The 21,300-nt window shown below is 39.0% G+C and overlaps 1 long non-coding RNA gene across 1 annotated transcript; it reads left to right on the plus strand.

The window, feature by feature from the left end:
- The first annotated feature begins 6,098 nt into the window (after positions 1–6,098).
- LOC306889322 lies at positions 6,099–9,307 on the plus strand. The gene is made up of 3 exons (XR_013786196.1): positions 6,099–6,354; positions 7,540–7,591; positions 8,132–9,307. It is a non-coding gene; the product is annotated as an uncharacterized lncRNA (long non-coding RNA).
- The last annotated feature ends 11,993 nt before the right edge of the window (positions 9,308–21,300 follow it).

Here is a 21,300-nt window from a genome sequence, read left to right on the forward strand (position 1 = left end):
CTTTCTTCACCACGACGGACTGGTACATCGACCGCATTACTGCAGAAGCTGCACCGATCCGTCTGTCAATCTCCCGTTCCATCCTTCCCTCACTCGTGAACAAGACCCCGAGATACTTAAACTCCTCCACTTGAGGAAGGAACTCTCCACCAACCTGAAGTGGGCAAGCCACCCTTTTCCGACTGAGGACCATGGCCTCGGATTTGGAGGTACTGATTTTCATTCCAGCCGCTTCACACTCTGCTGTAAACCGTCCCAGTGCATGCTGAAGGTCCTGGTTTGAAGGGGCCAACACGACAACATCATCCGCAAATAGCAGAGACGAGATCGTGTGGTCCCCAAACCTGACACCCTCCGGCCCTTGGCTGCGCCTAGAAATTCTGTCCATAAAAATTACGAACAGAACCGGTGACAAAGGGCAGCCCTGCCGGAGTCCGACATGCACTGGGAACAAGTCCGACTTACTGCCGGCAATGCGAACCAAGCTCCTGCTTCGGCCGTACAGGGACCTGACAGCCCTTAGTAAAGGAACACAGACCCCATACTCCCGAAGCACCCTCCACAGGAGGCCACGAGGGACACAGTCGAATGCCTTCTCCAAATCCACAAAACACATGTGGATTGGTTGAGCAAACTCCCATGAACCCTCCAGCACCCTGTAGAGGGTGTAGAGCTGGTCCAGCGTTCCACGTCCTGGACAAAAACCACACTGTTCCTCCTGAATCCGAGGTTCTGCTCTCGGCCGTATTCTCCTCTCCAGTACCCTGGCATAGACTTTCCCGGGAAGGCTGAGAAGTGTGATCCCCCTGTAGTTGGAACACACCCTCCGGTCCCCCTTCTTAAAAAGAGGGACCACCACCCCGGTCTGCCATCCCAGAGGCACTGTCCCCGACCGCCACGCGATGCTGCAGAGGCGTGTCAGCCAAGACAGCCCCACAACATCCAGAGACTTGAGGTACTCAGGGCGAATCTCATCCACCCCCGGTGCCTTGCCACTGAGGAGTTTCTTGACTACCTCAGTGACTTCGGCTTGGGTGATGGACGAGTCCACCTCTGAGCCCTCAACCTCTGCTTCCTCAATGGAGGACGTGACGGTGGGATTGAGGAGATCCTCGAAGTACTCCTTCCACCGTCCGACGACATCCCCAGTTGAGGTCAACAGCCTCCCACCTCCACTGTAAACAGCGTTGGTAGGGCACTGTTTCCCTCTCCTAAGGCGCCGGACGGTTTGCCAGAATCTCTTCGAGGCCAGTCGATAGTCCTTCTCCATGGCCTCACCAAACTCCTCCCAGGCCCGAGTTTTTGCCTCCACAACAACCCGGGCAGCAGTCCGCTTGGCCTGCCGGTACCTGTCAGCTGCCTCAGGAGTCCCACAAGCCAACCAGGCCCGATAAGACTCCTTCTTCAGCTTGACGGTTTCCCTTACTTCCGGTGTCCACCACCGGGTTCGGGGATTCCCGCCTCGACAGGCACCGGAGACCTTACGGCCACAGCTCCGAGTGGCCGCTTTGACAATGGAGGAGGAGAACATGGTCCACTCGGACTCAATGTCTCCAGCCTCCATCGGGATCTGGTTGAAGCTCTGTCGGAGGTGGGAGTTAAAGATCTCTCTGACAGGAGACTCGGCCAGGCGTTCCCAGCAGACCCTTACAGTACGTTTGGGTCTGCCGAGTCTGTCCAGCTTCCTCTCCTGCCATCGGATCCAACTCACCGACAGGTGGTGATCAGTTGACAGCTCCGCCCCTCTCTTAACCCGAGTGTCCAAAACATATGGTCACAGGTCAGATGAAACGACCACAAAGTCGATCATCGACCTGCGGCCTAGGGTGTCCTGGTGCCACGTGCACTGATGGACACCCTTATGCTTGAACATGGTGTTCGTTATAGACAAACTGTGGCTAGCACAGAAGTCCAATAACTGAACACCGCTCGGGTTCAGATCAGGGGGGCCGTTCCTCCCAATCACGCCCCTCCAGGTGTCACTGTCGTTGCCGACATGGGCGTTGAAGTCCCCCAGTAGGCCGACGGAGTCCCCAGTCGGAGTACTTTCCAGCACCCCTCCCAGAGACTCCAAGAAGGTCGGGTACTCTGCACTGCCGTTCGGCCCGTAGGCACAAACAACAGTGAGAGACCTAACCCCGACCCGTAGGCGCAGGGAAACGACCCTCTCGTTCACCGGGGTAAACTCCAACACATGGTGGGAGAGCTGGGGGGCTATAAGCAGACCCACACCAGCCCGCCGCCTCTCCCCATGGGCAACTCCAGAGTGATGAAGTGTCCATCCTCTCTCGAGGAGTGTGGTTCCAGAGCCCAAGCCATGCGTAGAGATGATCCCGACTATCTCTAGTCGGAACCTATCAACCTCACGCACCATCTCAGGCTCCTTCCCCGCCAGCGAGGTGACGTTCCACGTCCCTAGAGCTAGCTTCCGTGTCCAGGGATCGGGCTGTCGAGGCACTCTCCTCAGACTGCCGCCCGATCCACTACGCACCGACCCCCTATGGTCCCTCCCGCACGTGGTGAGCCCACGGGAAGGCGGTCCCACGTCGCTCCTTCGGGCTGAGCCCGGCTGGACCCCGTGGGGAAAGGCCCGGCCACCAGACGCTCGCATACGAGCACCGACCCCGGGCCTGGCTCCAGGGTGGTGCCCCGGTTGCGCCATACCGGGCGACGTCATGGTCCTTGTTATTTTGAACATCATAAAGGGTTTTTGAACCACTCTTAGTCTGACCCGTCGCCTAGGACCTGTTTGCCTTGGGAGACCCTACCAGGGGCATATAGCCCCCGACAACATAGCTCCTAGGGTCACTCGGGTACTCAAACCCCTCCACCACGTTAAGGTGGCGGTTCAAGGAAGGGTTTTACTTTTACAAATTGAAATTGAAATAATTAGCAAGCACAACAAACTGACATTGAATCCACTGACGTTGCTGTGCTAACAAGCTTACCAAAACAGGTTGGAAGAAGAGATCTGTATACATTTTGTTTACATTCATACACAACATAACCTTTGAAAAATATCACATAAACATATTGTTACGTGTCAGAAGACATGGATTACTTTTATGATGGATAAATGCGCAGTGTCCCCTTGGTCTTGGTGCAGGTTGATGGCAATAAAAATGTCACTCGATTCTTTATTCCTGACATTTTACCAACTTTACCTCAACCATAGTTAAAACAAAACGTACAAAGACAAACATACAGGACTGAGAGCTCTTTAGTCATGTACAGTACGTAGAAAATCCCGTAACCCAAGAAGCTCAGAAAGATCCTAAATTGAGAATTTCTTGCTTCAAAAATAATGGGCCCAGTTTGTCTTAGATATTACACTTAAAATGCTGTTTGAACCCATAGTTGGGCTGAAAAGGACAAACTCAAGCAGTGGGTTGAAATGACTTGAAACAACCCAGCATGAGTTAATGTTTAACCCAGTTGTTCAACCGTTTTCAATTATAAATGACAAATTAGACGACAAAGTACTTTTAATAGACAAATCTATTGAAATATTGGCCGTTTCACATACACTTACATCTAAACCAGTGTTTCTATCGCGACATATCAGTCACATCAGGGCAAGTTGGGCAACTCACAGGTATTGCATACCAGAGTTCAAAGTCCATATATTATATACTGTATATCGCTTATTGCTCCCTGAATTCTCCTTCACAACTCCTTCCTGGTGGAACATTCTTCCTAATGCGGTCCGGTCAATAACATCTCTCACAACCTTCAAAAAACTACCTAAAACCCATCTCTTATGTGAATACCTGACAGACAAATGAAAAAAAAAAGAAAAGTACACTATCCCTCTTCTCTCAACAGGTAGTGGTCTAGCTTTTGTTGAAACTAGTAACTTTGTAGTAGCACTTAATGTACTATTGCTCTTTTATGACATCACTTATTGCTCCCCGAACTCTTTATAAGTCATTTTGGATAAAAGCATCTGCTAAATGACTAAATGTAAAAATATTGACAAATAAATGCCAAAAGTATAAACTGCAGTAAACGAGTGTATGTAGGACCACAGTCTGTCTCTTAACACAACATCGAGACCGGCTGAAGGGGAAGGTCTCAGTTACGACTGTATCCTCCGTTCTGTGATGGAGGGAACGAGATATTGTGCCTTCATGCCACAATGCTTGTTGGAAACCTATTGCGTGATTTGCATGCATACTTTCCATTCAGGTTTGCCGTAAACCAGACTGTTGCATTCTTTCCATGTTCATGTAAATGCCAAAGTAAAAGCTGAAAAGGTGTTGCTCATTGTTTTAACCGAACAAAAGCATTTCCATTTGAAGGCAAAAGAGAAATCCTTTTCAATGATCTGTGTGGAGTTTATTAGATTGGTGGAATGACTCATTCGAGGTTGACGACAAACTTATGTTATAAACTTATCTTGTTATTGAACACTTTGTTTAGATCTTCTCAGATTGCTGTTGGAATTGTGATTGTGTTGTGAATGAATATTAAAGTATTTCACTAATAATACATACAAATAAAACACGACACGTTATGTTCAGGTGTATCCAACTCTAACACATTTAGTTTTTGTGATTGAATAGTTTTTAGAAGAGATTTCTTTTTCAACGTGCATCTCAAGTTTTTTGGTCAGGTAACAATCACAACAGCAACAAAAGCAAGCCAGCAAACACTAAAACAGTAATCCTTTAATATTATTAACCACGTAGTTAACGTGTAGAAATGCATGCGAACTTCAAAACCCTTGCTTAATGTTTAATTGTTTGAAAAAACCTTACAAGTTGAGAAACTAAATAGAACTAAATAGTCACTTTTAGCCGAATTCATTGATATCCTTTGTTGATAGAACATTCTGAAGTAGGTTTTTTATAACTGCACTTTCAGCTGTACCTTCATAAAAACTATTCAGAAGTATTATTTGTGAACACTGCGTGACTAAGACAGGCATCTTTTTCAATTAACAGTGAGGGTTATAAGATACCTCAAGTAGTTTTGTCACATTAGTCACAGTTAGAATGATAGAAAGGGAGTTACTCTTACCAAGAAAATTTGGTTTATCATGACAAGTATAGCAACCACGTATAGTTTTTTATCAAGCTATCTTCCATGGAAGTTCCTCAGCTGGTAGAGCTACTAACCCAGTAGGGAGGGTAGAGAGTAGAAGTATTTTGGCAAAATATGATGGCGTTGTCCAACATTATAAGTCAGAAACACCCTTACTTTCCGAATTAAACATTTACAAAACTTAGATGTATTTTCTTTAGATATCTTGTATGATTGTTCACATTATAATATTTAAATGTATAAACCTTCAAAGCGTTTTTCGTATAGCATTCTTTTGATTCTTTATTTTTATGTTAATCTGTTTATTTATTTATTTGTTTGTTTGTTTATTTATTTGCTTATTTATGATCCTGTGTTTACACAATACTGTGGCATAAAACATTGCTGTTTTCATTGACTCAGATATGTTGTCGCTTTTGGACCGTTTTCATACCGTTTGCCTGACTGGAGGGTGCTGCTGACATCAGCTTTAGAATTTAAAGTTTTGGTATTTATTAATATATATATTTATTTTAAAATGTAACATTCTGCTAAATGTATTTATTATTAAATATAACAATTTATAGTCAGTATAATATATGACCTGTGTTTTTCTCTTTTATCCTAACTGTTAAATGTGTGCCTCTCTGAGACACCCACGCTGTGTGTACGTCTCTCAACAGGTATTGTTCTGGCTTTTGTGGAAACTATAACTTGATATTAGCAGCATTGTATTTTTGCTCCTGTATGACATTTGCTTTAATGTCACTTTGGATAAAAGCGTCTGCTAAATGACTAAATGTAAATGTATTGCGCGTGTGGAGTTGTGTTTTATGCATGTGGGAGTGTATGAATCTGTGTGTGTTCACTTTTTTTTGTTTTAACTTGTATAACTTATGCTTCTAGTCAATATGTTTCAAGTACTTGACAGCAATAACGTCATGGCAAAGTTCAAACTTACCACCTTACTCCAGGAAGTTTTGTAGATGTATTACATGGTTGCTTCGCTATGTACCTGTTCGGCCAGTTTTTGTAGTCAGGGCGACTCCCACTCTTGACTTCTAGGAAAGGCTGTTAGAAGAGTCATTATTTAATCATCATCTCCTTTAAATCTCAGATGCACTTTACTCTTCGATAGTGTCAAACTTTATAGGCTGAGAAAACATCTCAAGAGCAGACTCAAAAACAATTGTTTTATTTCATCATTTACATTTTTAGACAGAGAAGAAAGAGAGAGAATAATGAAGAGAGAACAACAGCGCACAAGATCACAGGAGAAGAGTTTTTATAGACTCCTTAAACATGAGAGCATCGATAAAAAACCAAACTGTAAGTACACTTTAAAAATGAAATTCAAGTCTTCTTTGGGTATCTGTTTTATTAAAATGGTCTGGAACCATCTGGCGTGCTTCAAGGCACCATTTCACGGTTTATATTTGTGATTCACAATTTTTCTATAAGCAGAAATACTGAAACCAAATACAAAGTAAACAGTATAAATAAACAACAACAATTTACATTGAATAAATATTCACAGAATAGTCAATATTGTACATTACAATGCTAAATTCATGAAATCAAATGTATAAGTGCAGTTCACAATTTTGTATTGCTAAAGTAGATGTGTATTTATGGCAAAAAGAGAACAGGAGCTGCGCCCGATGGCCTTAGGGGTCCCAGGCAGTGCAAGGATGAGCATCGGGGTGGGTTGGAGCTGGGTCTGTTGGCTTTGGGTGTCCCTGGGAATAAACTTCTCATAAAACATTACATTTAATCATTTAGCACATCACAAATTTGTTTACAAATGTAACAACAAAGAAAATATAACAATGCCAGGTAGTCACTGCTTTGGTCAATGGTTAAGGAGTACAATAGTTTACATACTTATTACAACAGTAATAATCCACTTCATGCTGATTTTTTCATTGTCAATTAGTAATTTTACATGTGCAAATAGAATAAACAACATAATCACAAAATTATCATAATAACTATAATACTCAAGGATCAAGAATCTTATAAGTTCCTGGGAGACCACAAAGACTTCAGATGGTTCCGACAATAACCGTATTATGAGAAAAGGAGCTACAGATTACGAACCGCTGCATTCAATTATTTAGAAATCTGGCAAACTAAAGCAAAATGTGATGGTGTGAATAGGGCCTCCACAAAGGCCAGTTAAAATAATACACTAAAATATAACTGAGATAAAACAATGGCACTGACATATTGTAAGTTATTTTAAGTTAAGACAGCCCGACCATTATTGCATTCTGTGACGATAGCCTTAAGCCTCTTTTGTAAAACCGGGCCGAATGTATTTAAAGTATCGGGAAACAAACAGGTTTTACAAACAACTCAAGATGACTAAAGAACATTTATGCATATGATTACATTTACAGTATTTCACTGTTGCAGAGTGTCAAAATACATAAGCTAAGAAGTTTGTACATGTGGATAGGAACTAATTATAAATATAATAATATGTTTCTTTCTTTTTGGGGGGGCATCCAGTCTCTCGTGATGAAAACAGACCAACAGATCATTTGAACGGGTCAAAGAAAAGGTGAGACCTGTTATTCATGACCTTTTCAGACAGGGTAAGAGAATTGACTGATGTGTCTTTACAAACAACAGAAATGTTGTCAGTCATTGTTTAATGTTGATGACTTTTTTTCAATTGCTAACATCCATTTGACCAATCTGTAGTCACGTTTTCAAAACTCTAAACTCATCTAGCACAACATCCGTCTGTTGTGACCCTACCATTTACCCAATTCATGTTGTTTTTACACAATAATCGAATGAAACGTTTTTAAAATGCTTAAAAAAAAATTCACACAATTATTTGTGTCTTTTTTACAAATGCTTCAATACAGAATGACAAACCTGATGTTCCAAACCCTAAATATAGTAAAAAAAAATCTTCTTCTTCTAACAGAAGAATCAGAGAGGCAACACAACAAAAGCCACTGGGAATTCGGTGGACAATATATAGTATAAGTTAATTTAAGTCTTGTAGTTAGTCTTAGTCCTGTCATGTCATTATATTTCCCCGGTTTTATGTTAACCCCTCGTGGGTTTTTGTTTTGATTTTTACTAAAAGTCTTGTGCAAACCCCTTCCCCGCTGTCTGCACCTGGGTCCTCTGTCCATGCTCGCCACCGTTCATGACTGTGAACAAACTTCAGCTGACAATCTTCAAAGCTTCAAGGGAGATCCGTTTGGATACTGTATATGCGCAAAGAAGAAAGAGCATCTTGCCACTGGACACCAAAGACATTTCACAAGGAAGGAATTGAGGCTGTTACAGTAATAAGCCAGTTTTTGACTTTTTTGTGAGAATAGTGCAGTGCCAAAATGTGATAAAAGTAGGGACAATATTTACAAATATATTAAAAAAGAATATGAACAGAAACATTCATTTTTTCATATCCATCCTTTTCATATTGGACATCAGTCAAAGACTTGTTTGCAAAGTGTGTTTATAGGTAGCAGGAATTTTTTTGATCTAATTCTACCTCAATTGTTTGTAAATTTTGTATATACAGTATGTTTCAAACAAAGTATGAATCGTTCATATCAATTGCACTGATGATGACTAAAAATGTCTAAAATGACTAAAAATGGCTCAAATATTTTAGATAATCCCTTAACTACATAACGCATTTCTTTCCTTTTACTGACCTTCCAAAGTAGAAGTGTATTGTAAGGTTTTCTTCAAGAAACTAATGAATATTTTTGTTTGAGTAGATGTGCATGGTTTTTACACGATACCATCTGATACCACTAGATGGCGATAAAAGTATTTTTATACTATCAAACGTTAAACAAATGAAGGTAGCCTAGATGGTGATGTTGATGGGGTAACAAAAAGAGATGTCATTTTGAGTCAAACCTTCACTATATCTTCTCTCTCTTCTCCATATGTGGTGTCCTTAAAGAACATGGAAATATATGTTTCAGCTGTCCTGCACCTGTTTCTTTTACAGCTGCTTTGTAACAATGAACATTTTAAAAAGGGCTATATAAATACATTTCACTTGACTTGACTATTGTAATGCAGGAAATTTCCCATTAAAAAGGGTTATTGTGAATCCTGTAGTGATATACAGTGCCGGCTATTCATTTTTGGACAAACATTAATTTGCCACAACTTACCTACTTCTCCTCATGATTCTGTCAGACCCTTTATATAAATCTCCCATTTTACCAGATAGAAAATTGTACATTGCCACATCTTTATTGTAAAAAGTAAAATAAAATAATTTAATGTGAAATGTAAACGATTTCAAGTATTTTATTTATTTTATATAAATTACAGAATTTTTATTAATGTACTGTACTTTTCATATCTTAAGCATGTTAGTTGGCAATGTTATGAATATTTTATAAATAAATATTGTACAGTCAAATTGCACGTAGAACACTAGGGGGCGCATTACCAGAAAAACCAACAGTAGGCCACAGAGAACACAGTTTTCTTGAATTGTTCTTAATTCAAGGTTTTAAGAGAGCAAGCAGTCTATTTATTTATAAATAAACATGCTGAGCTGTTTAGACATTGTTAACAATATTGTATAAAAATGTACTATAATGCACGCTTTTTCTGTCGTCAAATCTTCTCAGTTAAAAATCTTTGCTCAACCCATATTGAGTTAAATACGTCAGAGAGGTTTCTTTTCGAACATTTGTCATTTTCTTAAGATGTCACAGAGGCTATTCACGTGAAGTCTTTCTCTAAAAATCTTGCGTGACTTGGCCTAATCTTGCCTGGGAAACCAGCCCTCTGGGTTATTCAAGGTCAAAGCCTTTGAAAACAAGTACCCGAGTACAGTCTTTTCCCATGTTCATAATTTTCCCAAATGTTCTTTTGTCTGTAAAAGCTGTAAAATACAGTTTTTTTACAAAGCTGTTCATGTTTGATCACAATCTTGTCGTAGGGGCCACACTCCTGTTCCTGCTGAACTGAGCCAGTATTTTACTACAACTGATGTCAGCTCAGAAGGCACTGGAGGTCAGGTCCTGGTGACACACCACTCTGTTTCATATACAACTCATTCATGAAAATAAAATTCAATCATTAACACTGGTATCTTAAAGGTGAAGTGTGTTCATAGTTTTTGTACCAGTGAAAGACAAGAATTACCTTTGAAACCTGAAGAGTGACGTCTCATTCTATAATTTCAAGATTTTCTTTGTATCTTTATTACAATCAAATGATTTTGAATTTTAATGTATAGTACAGAATCAGTATATGCATCCACTGTTCCGAACTCCCACAAAAGGGTGGTCCCATTTGTCCTTCCAACAGAAAAAAAACTGCATACTTATTTTCTTTCCAGGTGAAGAACTTAGCCACTGTGAACAAAAAAAAGTCCATACACGTTCACCAATCAGCCAAGCTCTGCACCCGCTCAGAAACACATCAGAAATGCTGTTCTGCTGTTCATTAAAATACATAAACCCCCTAATGGACTTCCCCTTATATTTTCACGTTTGATGCCATTTCTTTTTTAGATTTCCACATTTTTCTCCATTTCCTCACAGTCTTGGAACTGCCGGTAAGGCCGTGGCAGTGTGGTAATCCCTGGCAATGTGATTTTTCATTACAGTCACAAATCAACATGCCAGGAACCCGCACAGCCACAACAAGCCGGTCACCCCCGCCACCCCAACTCCAGCTCCTGCCTCTTCCATGCTTGACTTAACTGTAGGTATTTCCCCAATTATCCAGCACATACAGATAAGAAACTTGCTGGGATTTTCCCTCTTCAAAAGGCTGGAAAGATAAGGATCTGAAATTAACAGTTACCATTACTTATTTCTTACAATATTAGTGTACTTCCACTTATTCAGTATAGAAGGCCCTCTTAAAAAATGGCGCTATATACTGTAGCACTTAAAGTGGTTCTTTGCTCATAATCATAGGGGAACCACTTTTAGTGCTATATAGCACCGTATCTTGGTGCATCAGTGGTTCTTCGGAGGTTCTTGGGGGTGGCCGAGGTGCTATATAGCACCGTTTCCATAAAAAGAACCTGTCCCTGTATGGTTCAATATTGCACCTCAGTCATCCCAAAGAACCTCTGAAGAACCACTGAACCACAAAGATATGGTTCTATAAAGCACTTAAAGGTGGTATCCCTATGATTACGAGCCAAGAACCACTTTTAGTTGCACTGCGTGGCAGTGAGATGAAGAGGTTTTCTACCATGGTAAAATATATGGTACTGAATGATTACCACATTTACGTTTACTTTAACTCCAACATATTCATGTTCTACTTGTCACCCATGTGGAGCACACACAAATGATTTAACTGTGTGCAGTAAGTACATTTAAAATACATAGTTTTGTCTCTAAATAAAATGATTTGCATTTAAAGATTGTGAACCAAGTGCAAGCTGATGCAAAGTTGGATCCAAAAGCTTCTGAGATATTCACATACTCCTAAGCATGAATGTAATCCTCTCGTATTTCTTGCTCACGAAATATCCCATGATCTTTGCCAGGAGGATTCTTGAGGAGTTTAATCCATAAAGCAAATAAATGGTTTGAGTTAATGGTTTAAGTTTCACATTTAATTCACATGATTTGTTGAATGGATGTGTAAGTTATCGCATGAAGAGTTCAGAGGAAAACCGCATAAATCCGTCAGATGACTTTTCGTTTAAAATAGCATTTTTTAGCAAACTCCTACATTGAGCCATTCCAGATATTTCAGACCGGTCAGAATGTGCTACGTGTGGAGAGCATTTTCTCAAAATCATTCAATAATATCAAAATAACTGGAAGTGACAGTACATACCAAGGCAAGATGACCAAACTTTATTTAATATTAAACAAAACTGAAAAAAACATTTATAGTTTTCATCCATTTCTCTATGGTTTTAATCTTTGACATTTACCGAGTCAGCGTTTGACATTCAAGGTTAGATTTTCACAGAATGTTACCTCATGTTGAACGGAGTTATAAAGATAACTGTAAATCGTGGGTTCACAAATGTAAACTACTTATAAAGTCTTATTTATAAAAATAAATGAATTAAAATACACTGAGACAAATTGAGACTGCAATATTTTCATGATGTTAAAAACACTGTACACTATAACATTATAGTAAATATTTGTGCACACATTAGAACATTCGTTTATTCGTACTGAATAATGAAGACTAAAAACACCAATATTAAATGAGAACTCATTCAATACTGTTCAAAAAGCCTCCTAGGATGAGACCTCAAGATGATGTGTGATAACAAGTCTAGGTGCATTTTTATTTATTTATTAGCTATTACAACGTTCAGTTACTGTTGTATTCCTCTATAGCTTTGATGAGTTTACCATTTTTCTAACATGTATAAAAACTGTGGTTTTGTGTATGATATTTGTGTTTGACCCTTTAAGGTGGACAGGGCAAACATAACATTCAAAATGTTATGCGCGTTCTCTGCCTTTGCCTTTTGAGTTTTAACTGCCCTTCTTCCTTTTCTCCGCAGCTCTTGATAAAATTTGGGGTGGTCTGCTTTGTCTGTTCTGTGTTGAGTACGGTCCTGAGGGTCTTTTAGGGAAGTGACCTCTGGGATTTGTTTGATAAGAATCTTTATTGCTGTAATAATGTCATTATTGTGTCTGGAGCAGATCCTGATTGTGGGATTGGAAGAGCACGTGTGTCGAAATAACCTTATGTCTTCAACAAAATGAGGCAATATTACATTACGTGATACAACCATGCTGCTGTATCCTGCTGGATCTTCAATAATGTAAGGGATAGTTCACCCCAAAATGAAAATACTGTCATCATTGGCTCACCATCAAGTTGTTTCAAACCTGTAGAACATTCTTTGTTCTGTTGAACACAAAGTCAATGGTGGCCCAGAACTGTCTTGTTTCCTCGCATTCTTCAAAATATCTAATATCCTTAAAGGAAGTTCTACAGGTTTGGAACAACTTCTGTTTTAAGATATTCTGGGTGGTGCTTGCAGAAATATTTGGCACAGTCATATGGTGTTATGGGACTTGTTTCCTCACATGTTTGAATGCAAGGTAAGGTAATAGTACACCTCTGCTCAGGTATCATTCATGTACATAGTACAAGCCATGCGGAACGAATTACACACTGAGATTTTCTCCAATCCCTAACTATGAGGATTAGTGAAAGTGATGCAGCGCAAACTGCTAGTATCAACATTAGCCGATTCAAATGTGAGCACAAAATCTCCAATCCCAGCTGAGCTGTAACTATGAACATTGCTTAAACCAGAGACAGAAAATGAGGTATAAAAAAGACGTATTATGAGAACTTAGTTGAGTTTTATGGTTGTGGATTTAGGAATCTTCAGATTTAGGAATCTTCATAGTCGTATTTCCCATCGTCAAATCCCAAACTTGTGAAACCCTCCTGATCTTTACACTTGATCTTTCTTTCCACTGCTATTTTTCTGCCATACAGCAAACCGTTTCTCATATTTACTTGTTCGCTCTCTCTTTCCTGATGGTATGTCCTGAGAATTAATGACTATTAATGAATTTGGAGCCAAGTGGTTGGAAATGATGTGGAAAATTACAATGTCTGTCTCTCCATGCCTCCCTTGAAAGCATGACTGAACACCCCGCCGGTCCAACAACACTACCAACCCCCATCAAGACCACTCACCCTGAACACATAAGAGCCCAAACCCTCACTGAACCCTGGGGCTGACCTTATCATGTGAGAGAGCTGAGATAAGGCAACTTGGCCCATCTTTCAAAGGAGAAAAACAACATTGCATTTCTGGCTTTGAGTCAAGGGTGCTAGTTTAAATTAAAGAGCTACCTTTCACACTTGACATTTAGTGAAGTATATCTTGTGCCAGTTAATCTTTTCAACATCGCATACAACTCAACATCCCTATGAGGTTTAATACTTTACTGTCCACATAAATGTAAGCAATGCAATCATTATTGTTTCTGCAGTAAGTTTGCGGGTCAACAACCATGCCAAGACTACATATTTAAGGGTGACACTGGGCCGAGGGTGGTACACGTCTGTGCTGATATTAACCATACCAGGCAATAGGAATTTTTTTTTTCCAAAATGTATACTTAGAAAATGTAATAGATCTGAAGAAACATTGATATGTGGGTGTTCTATTTTGGTAGGTCATGCGAGTCAAGCTTGCATCAGCTGATACACATCTACCTTTAGAAATATAACCCTATCACAGCTTTCGTTTTAAATTAATTCAGCTATCAGCAGCTTATCGTGATGCTTAGGAGCAAATTACCCTCCTCCATCCCCAACTCCACCTCAAATTTAAAATCAGGATTTTACTTTATGGTATTCCTCTTCGTAGGTTTCAATAAATAATAAATGTCATTAAGAACAAATGATATCTGTTTGTTCTGCTCTGTTTACCCTAATGGGGATTGTTTTGTGGCTTATGCTAGCTAAATGAATGGGCGGGAAGTTCTGCCCAGGAAAGAACCATACCGGCAATCTAAATTGTATCCTAATTGTCAACCATTTTAAACACAGTGATCCTGACAGAAACTTTTTTTTAAGTAATGTACTGTCTGAAATCTCTATGGCATTGGTGTCGGCAAATAGAAAAAGCATTTTGATGACAGATTTGTCAAACAAATAAAGTCTTTAGTCAAAGTCATGCTTATTGGCTGAGCCAGTGTTGCTGCTGTACAAAAGATCCTATACACGGTTTCAATGTGACAACATAAACAAACGCTGCTGCGCAAGAACATGGTTAAATTCCGGTACACATTCACAAACAATAGAGTGCCTGTAGATTATTTCTGATAACAATAAAAAGAAGCCAAGAAGAACCGTTACTTGGCTAATCTTGTCTGCCCAATATTTTGAATTTAGACTCAACCACTGAGTTGTCAATGTACCATACGGTTTCTTTAAATGTGACCAAACTGCAGGACCCATTTAACAGATTTTTAATTTAATAAAATGAACATACAACAAAATTCAACAAATCTATTATTTGATATAATTATTGTACAGTACAATAATAATACGAATGAATATTAACATAATTTAAATAAAATATAGTTATTATTAGCCAAACACAAACCGGAAGTTAACTGGGGTTCAAGCAATGGTTTACAAGTTAAAAAAACAGTAATTGAGAATGGGGCACCAGTCAAATACCATAAAATGTGTCACGTTAAGCTTTTCATTTTATTTGACTCTTTGTCAATTTGCAGTTTATTTAAAAAATATATGTAAAATCTGAGAAACAAAAAAATCCTGTAAATTACAGTTTTTACTGTATATTTATGGTTGGAATCTAACATTGTTCTGAGATAACAGTGTTTACAATAATTGTTCTATGAACCTGCTACAAACAAAAAATATGTTATCTCTATTCAGTGCAAATCAAAAATGTAGGCTGTTGTTGTCTGTAGAGAAAAAAACTAACAATGAAGATAAATCTCTCTTATGATATAATTATATAATTAATATGAAACAACAGTCTGTGATAAAAATTTTGCTATGTCACACCATAGGACACACAATTCATGATTAACATACCATTTTAAAGACACTTTTAGAGAATACAGCTGTAAAACTAATGTGAATTGCAGAATATTTAGGCTTAAAGTTTTACTGAAATCTCTGAATAAACTTCTGAATACAAACTGCAAATCTGACCACAGTTTGAGATGTTGTTGAGATCTGTTCTAAACCAAAAAAAAGAATAGAAAGATCTGGAAAGAACTCCAGCAAAGTCACCGTTTTTGTTTTGCTGCCCAATAGTAACAAGATTAAATCCGTATATGAATCTAAAACTAAAAAAGTCATTCTTACCTGTGAATTTCTGTTCTCTCTGAGTTTACTATCTACCAGATCAAACAAAACAGACTTCCCAACAAAGACTGGGAGCAGTGGATCCGAGAATCTAATGGAGACACCCTGCTGTTTCCTGTGACTGCTTCAGTCAGTCTTCAACATCATCTCTTCATACTGCTCATTATAGCTTCACCCGCTCAGGTTTCACAGAGAAGGTCCAGCATCCACCAGTGAAAGATTCTGTGTATGTGTGTGTGCTGAAGGAAACTGGTGGTAATCCTGTAAAAGTTCTCCACTCCGAGTTTTACTGTAATCAAATGCGGCCGCTGGATGAGGACCTCATAAAGGGGAACATGAGCTTTGCTTTTCTCATCGCCGCTTTTCCTGCCAGTCCCACCCTATTGTGCACTGGATGCCAAGCATTGCTGCCCTGATCTCTTGCCCAGGTCTCCTCGCTCTGTGTTTCCCCTTCTGAAAGTGGTTACTAGTGATTGCTAAGGCAATCTTTGCTACTGTTGCTCATATTTGGACATTTCAACAAACTTTGACTCTAGATATTATATATTGGTGCATAATCACAAATATTATGCATTTGTGACTACAAATGACCGGATTTAAAGATTTCACATGGCTTGTAATAAAAAGACAATTGACAAGCATATTGAGGGGTCTGAGCTGAAAGGCATACAGACTTGTAACAGTAAGCAACCACATAGCAACACCCTGGCAACCACTCAAAATGCCTTAACTACCATATAGCAACGCCCAGTACTCCTTGCCATCGCATTTTGTACCGTAATGGGTTACTCACATTTATTGAGAAAAGTTCAAATGTGTTTTTTTTTGTTATCTGTACATGACGAAAGTTTTGCTCAACACAGGAGCCTGAAGTGGTGAAATCTGAACACTTTTGCTTTCACCCACTTCTTTTATCTACGCTTTCATAGTCATTGTGTGCTTCTAAATCCTGTGCACAAAGTGTAATAAGACCTTTAGACACACAGTTACAGCATATCCTGTTCACAGTCTCTTGTATAAGGACAATACACTACCAACAGATTCATTACCTCCTTTCAGGCCAGTACACATTTTACCACCTGAATATGGTGCAGTCGACCACAATAGAGTTAGTATAGGGTTTTCAAAAATATTACAAAGTAAGAGTGTTGTTTTTCTAATGCAAATGTCTCCACCACAGTGTCAAAACACAGATGTGTGGTTGCCAGGGCGTTGCTATGTGGCTGCTAGGGTGTTTTGTGTGGTTTCATAATGTGCACATCCATGAAATTCTAGAAATGACAAGGGTCTTGTTGTTAAAAATAGTTTTGTGTCAGACACATAGTGCTTCGAAAGGTAGGGGCGAGTGGTGGAGTGAGACGTTGGTTGCAATTTCGCAATATATCATCGCTACATGCTGCAAAATTGCACACACTGGACCTTTAAGAAACTTTCGCCTTAATGCATTGTGTGATAGACTGGTATATTGCCGAGGCTGATGTTTTGGGTCCATGTTCGACATTTTTACAATAAGTCGATATTTCATTCTGTTAGGCAGTGCGTGCTAGCATTGTTCTTTAAAAGGTTGTAAAGCCAGCATTTCACAAATAGTAAAACCACGACAAATAGGTTATGTTAGGTGGATAAGAGACGAATATTGTATGTTAAGGACTAATAATACATTTCAATTCCTATATATTTTATTAATATTAATCCACATTTAGCCGTACAAGATTAGCGTAATGACAATGACAAATGTCTGCACCTTTTCATGCTTTCAAGTCACTGCCAAGAAATACACCATATTTGTTTATTTAGTTTGACCAATTTCTGTATTTCCCTCATTTACTTTATAGCTGCATTTGTGTTATATCGGTATTGGCATCATGAATTAAAGAACTATATCAGTTACCCACTAGTTAAAACTATATTTTGTCTTAAATGTTTTGTACTGTGAGTTGCTTATTCAAAGCATCTGTTTAGTAAATACATATAAGTGTCTTGAAAATCTCATAAATTCACAAATGGTATTAATAATTAAATTAGTGTGTTAGTAACACAAAGCAGGTAGAACTTACCGTTCCCCACATAAAACACTTGAAGAATGATGAAATGATGATGATGATAGCAAAAACGATGTCCTTGTGACTCGATCAGATCAGAAAAAAGAGAGTAAGGCGCCTGCCGCCTCCAAGTCGTCTTCTAAATTGGGCTTTATGAGTTTGCATTGTGCTGTTTGGGCATTAATCCTATCCCACAACAATTCAATGAGCGATTTGTTGCAGTGTTCTATCAGCCACAATGCATCTCATTCACCACACGCTCTCTGTGTGGGAAGTTTTGGGTTCTCTGTCTCTCTTTCTTTCAATCTAAGTGTCATGAGCAAGTACCAGGCGAATGGCTTCTTTCATTCTGTGCTTCTTTCATTCTGTATACCAGTTACAAACATTCTTTGTTGTTGCCCTTACATTTCTGTACATGATGTTTATTGCACATATTGAAAAGTGAGTTTTATTGCTATTGATTTGAGAATCTATATGTGAAAGTTTGATGAGTAACCTACAATGTACTGTAGATCCAGTGGATCTTGCTGAGCATTGTTTTAGATTGATTGTGTTATTTGCCATAAATCGTGTACCAATAAAGGGACATTCCTATTACCACAAATTTTTTGAGAAAGGATATTTCACCAAATAATAATCAAAAGTTCTCTCAATATTTACTCAAAACCTTCATGCTGCTTTTTCTCTGAAACATAAAAGGAAAAACATCCATAAAAATGAACCAGATCTTTTCCATACAATGTGAAATTATAGTGACAAATTCCATCAGGCTACAAAATAAACAAATTAAGCCAAGCCATACAAATCTTTTTTTGACCAACAAACAAACATTTCTTATAATATTCTTAATTTTAATATTGCTCTAAAATGGGTTACAAATACTTATGGACTTGACACAGCTCAAACTAATATTATCTTTGGTTTAGATGTAACGCAATGTGTATAAACAATTGAAAAGGACTGGTCGGATGAGCCCTTTCAACAAGTTGGTATGATTGATTAGGGTCTTCATGTCTGTAACATTTTTTGCTTAAAAATACTCAATGTCTGTGTTAACAGACCCCTTTTTGCCCCGTCAAAAACAGCTACGCTCACAGCAACCCGTTTTGGTGCATGTCTCTTTAAATAATAATGAGTTACAGCGCACATTAACATTACACACACAACGTGAAAGCATAACTAGTATGCTGTGACAGATTTTTTTTAGCCTAAGTACGAATAATTGAAGATGTTTAAAACGAAACTATCTGCAGTGTTCGCCACTGTTCATTACCAAAACAAACAGCTTGTCGCAGTTAAACATATCAATGCACATAATGCACAGCTAAACTCAAAGTGCCCATTTGCCAAATAACATATACATATAATATATTATAAATATAGCGTAAGTTTAACACTGGCTTTGAATGTTCTATTTAGCCTGTGACTGACTTAGCTCCCTTCGCTATCATATGCTAACGTTTTCCTCTTATATATACGGTACATTTACGCCGACTGTTGATAAATATTTCTTACACCGGCAGCTTTGTCTAGTTCAGTTGGTCTCGATCCCTCTTGAGGAACAAGCTAATCCTGCTCGTACTGTCCCAGGTTGAAAAAGCACTTGAAGTGAACTCTGCAAACAAGCAGGTTTTTACTTATGGTTTCTGATGGATTTCCACTAAATATACAATAAACCCTCCTGTCTCTTCCGAGGCTGGGACTCTGTGCAGCGACTACATCGCACGTTGTCCCCGAACATTAGCGAAGGGGTCACGTACACCGCTGTCGCTTGTGAAAACAAAAATGGCACCAGCGTGGTGGGTGAAATTGTCTAGATTAAGGGGCGGTAACATTATAATAGGATCCGATTTGGACGTCACAACCGGAGCAAAATCTGAACGGCTCGATTTCGTACATGCTTGCAGGGAAAAGCACACCAAAACAAACTTACTGGGTTCTTATTTTTCACGTTTTCTGGGTTGCATGAATACATGACTGGGCAACTTATAAGACACCAAAGATACAGAAAAACACGTATTCGCACTATATGACCCCTTGAAGGCATAAGTCAAAATGTTTATTTCTACTCATATTTATGAGTGAATAATGATTTGTTTTAATCATGCTTATGTTTGTATCTTTTTGTAGCCTGACATTCTTATGGAAGAGGTCCTTCAATTCTCTTCTTTGTGTTTCACAGAAAAAAAACAAAAGTAATGAAAGACTTTTCGTTTTGGTAAACTGTTCCTTTAAATTGATGACTTCAAATGTCTGGTATTCCCATCCTGCCAGCGAAACAGACAGAGGGCAGACCAGTGGGCGTCTTCCAAACAGAGCTGCACCCAACGCCAGACCATTTAAGGGTAGCCAACGTGCCCCAAAAATAAAGAGCAAAGATTCCTGTGAGAGGGTGGGAGAAATGATTGTAGAAGGACAGAATGAGAGAAAGATGTTTTTTACTCACCAGGAAATCCATGGATGCGATCCATATGTGCTCCTTTCTGTAAACTGGAGGATTACAGAACATTTCTGTCCGTCTACATGCAGTTAAACCCTATTTTAATGCTCCACACTGCTGCCGCTTTGCTCTTCTGCTTTGACAGTCTATGTGGGCTGCCCCGCCAGTGTTAGTCTGACCTTCCTGCAATTTCAACAGTTGGCACATTAAAATAACGAAGTCCAGATGTCCGATTAACAGGAACCCAAGCCACCCAGCTCTCAACAATGGAAAGTCTAGGGGAGAAAGCTGGCGTTTAGAAAGAATCATAGCAATTTAAAAGTGTATAAGGTTACATTTTGTTCTACACATCATTTTAGAAATACAATGAAAAATAAAATAGCAGAAAATGTGATGCAAAACAAAAAATACAGTAAGTGAAATAATGAGACTAAGGCAAACTGTCAACCTTTATAGTCCAGGGAATATCTTTCAGGGTATATTTACTTTTTGCAGTATTTCTGGCAAAAAAACTCTATTTCACTGCTTGTGTGTAGAAACGCAGGTCTAGTGAGGAGGAAGCAGCAACCATAGGAGAGTATATAGTGTATGTTATCACATTGGGGTAAGTTGTCAAAGGAACCATGCTAACTGTATGAGTTTCAGCTAAAGACCAATAGAGGAAACAGCGAATATGCAAAAATATTACAAATATTACAAATAAACCTTGAATCTACTGAGAGTACCCATGTATTCAAAACCATTGCTTGAAAACACATTTATAGACTTTCGACATTACCAAGAAGCCTCCCTGTGTGACAAATAACCCCAGTCCCCCTATAGCACATATTTTAGTCTCAAGCTTTTTTATCCTCTTAATTTTTGACAAATTGAAACTTTGTGCTTTTCAAGAGCAGTGGTTGTGATAGTCTCGTGTTCTGTGTGTGTGAGTGAAGCTTTCAAGAAGAAACGCTTCATTTCTGCTGGGTAACATACTGT

The sequence above is a fragment of the Barbatula barbatula genome, assembly GCF_947034865.1.
Source record: "Barbatula barbatula genome assembly, chromosome: 24".
Lineage (NCBI taxonomy): Eukaryota > Metazoa > Chordata > Actinopteri > Cypriniformes > Nemacheilidae > Barbatula > Barbatula barbatula.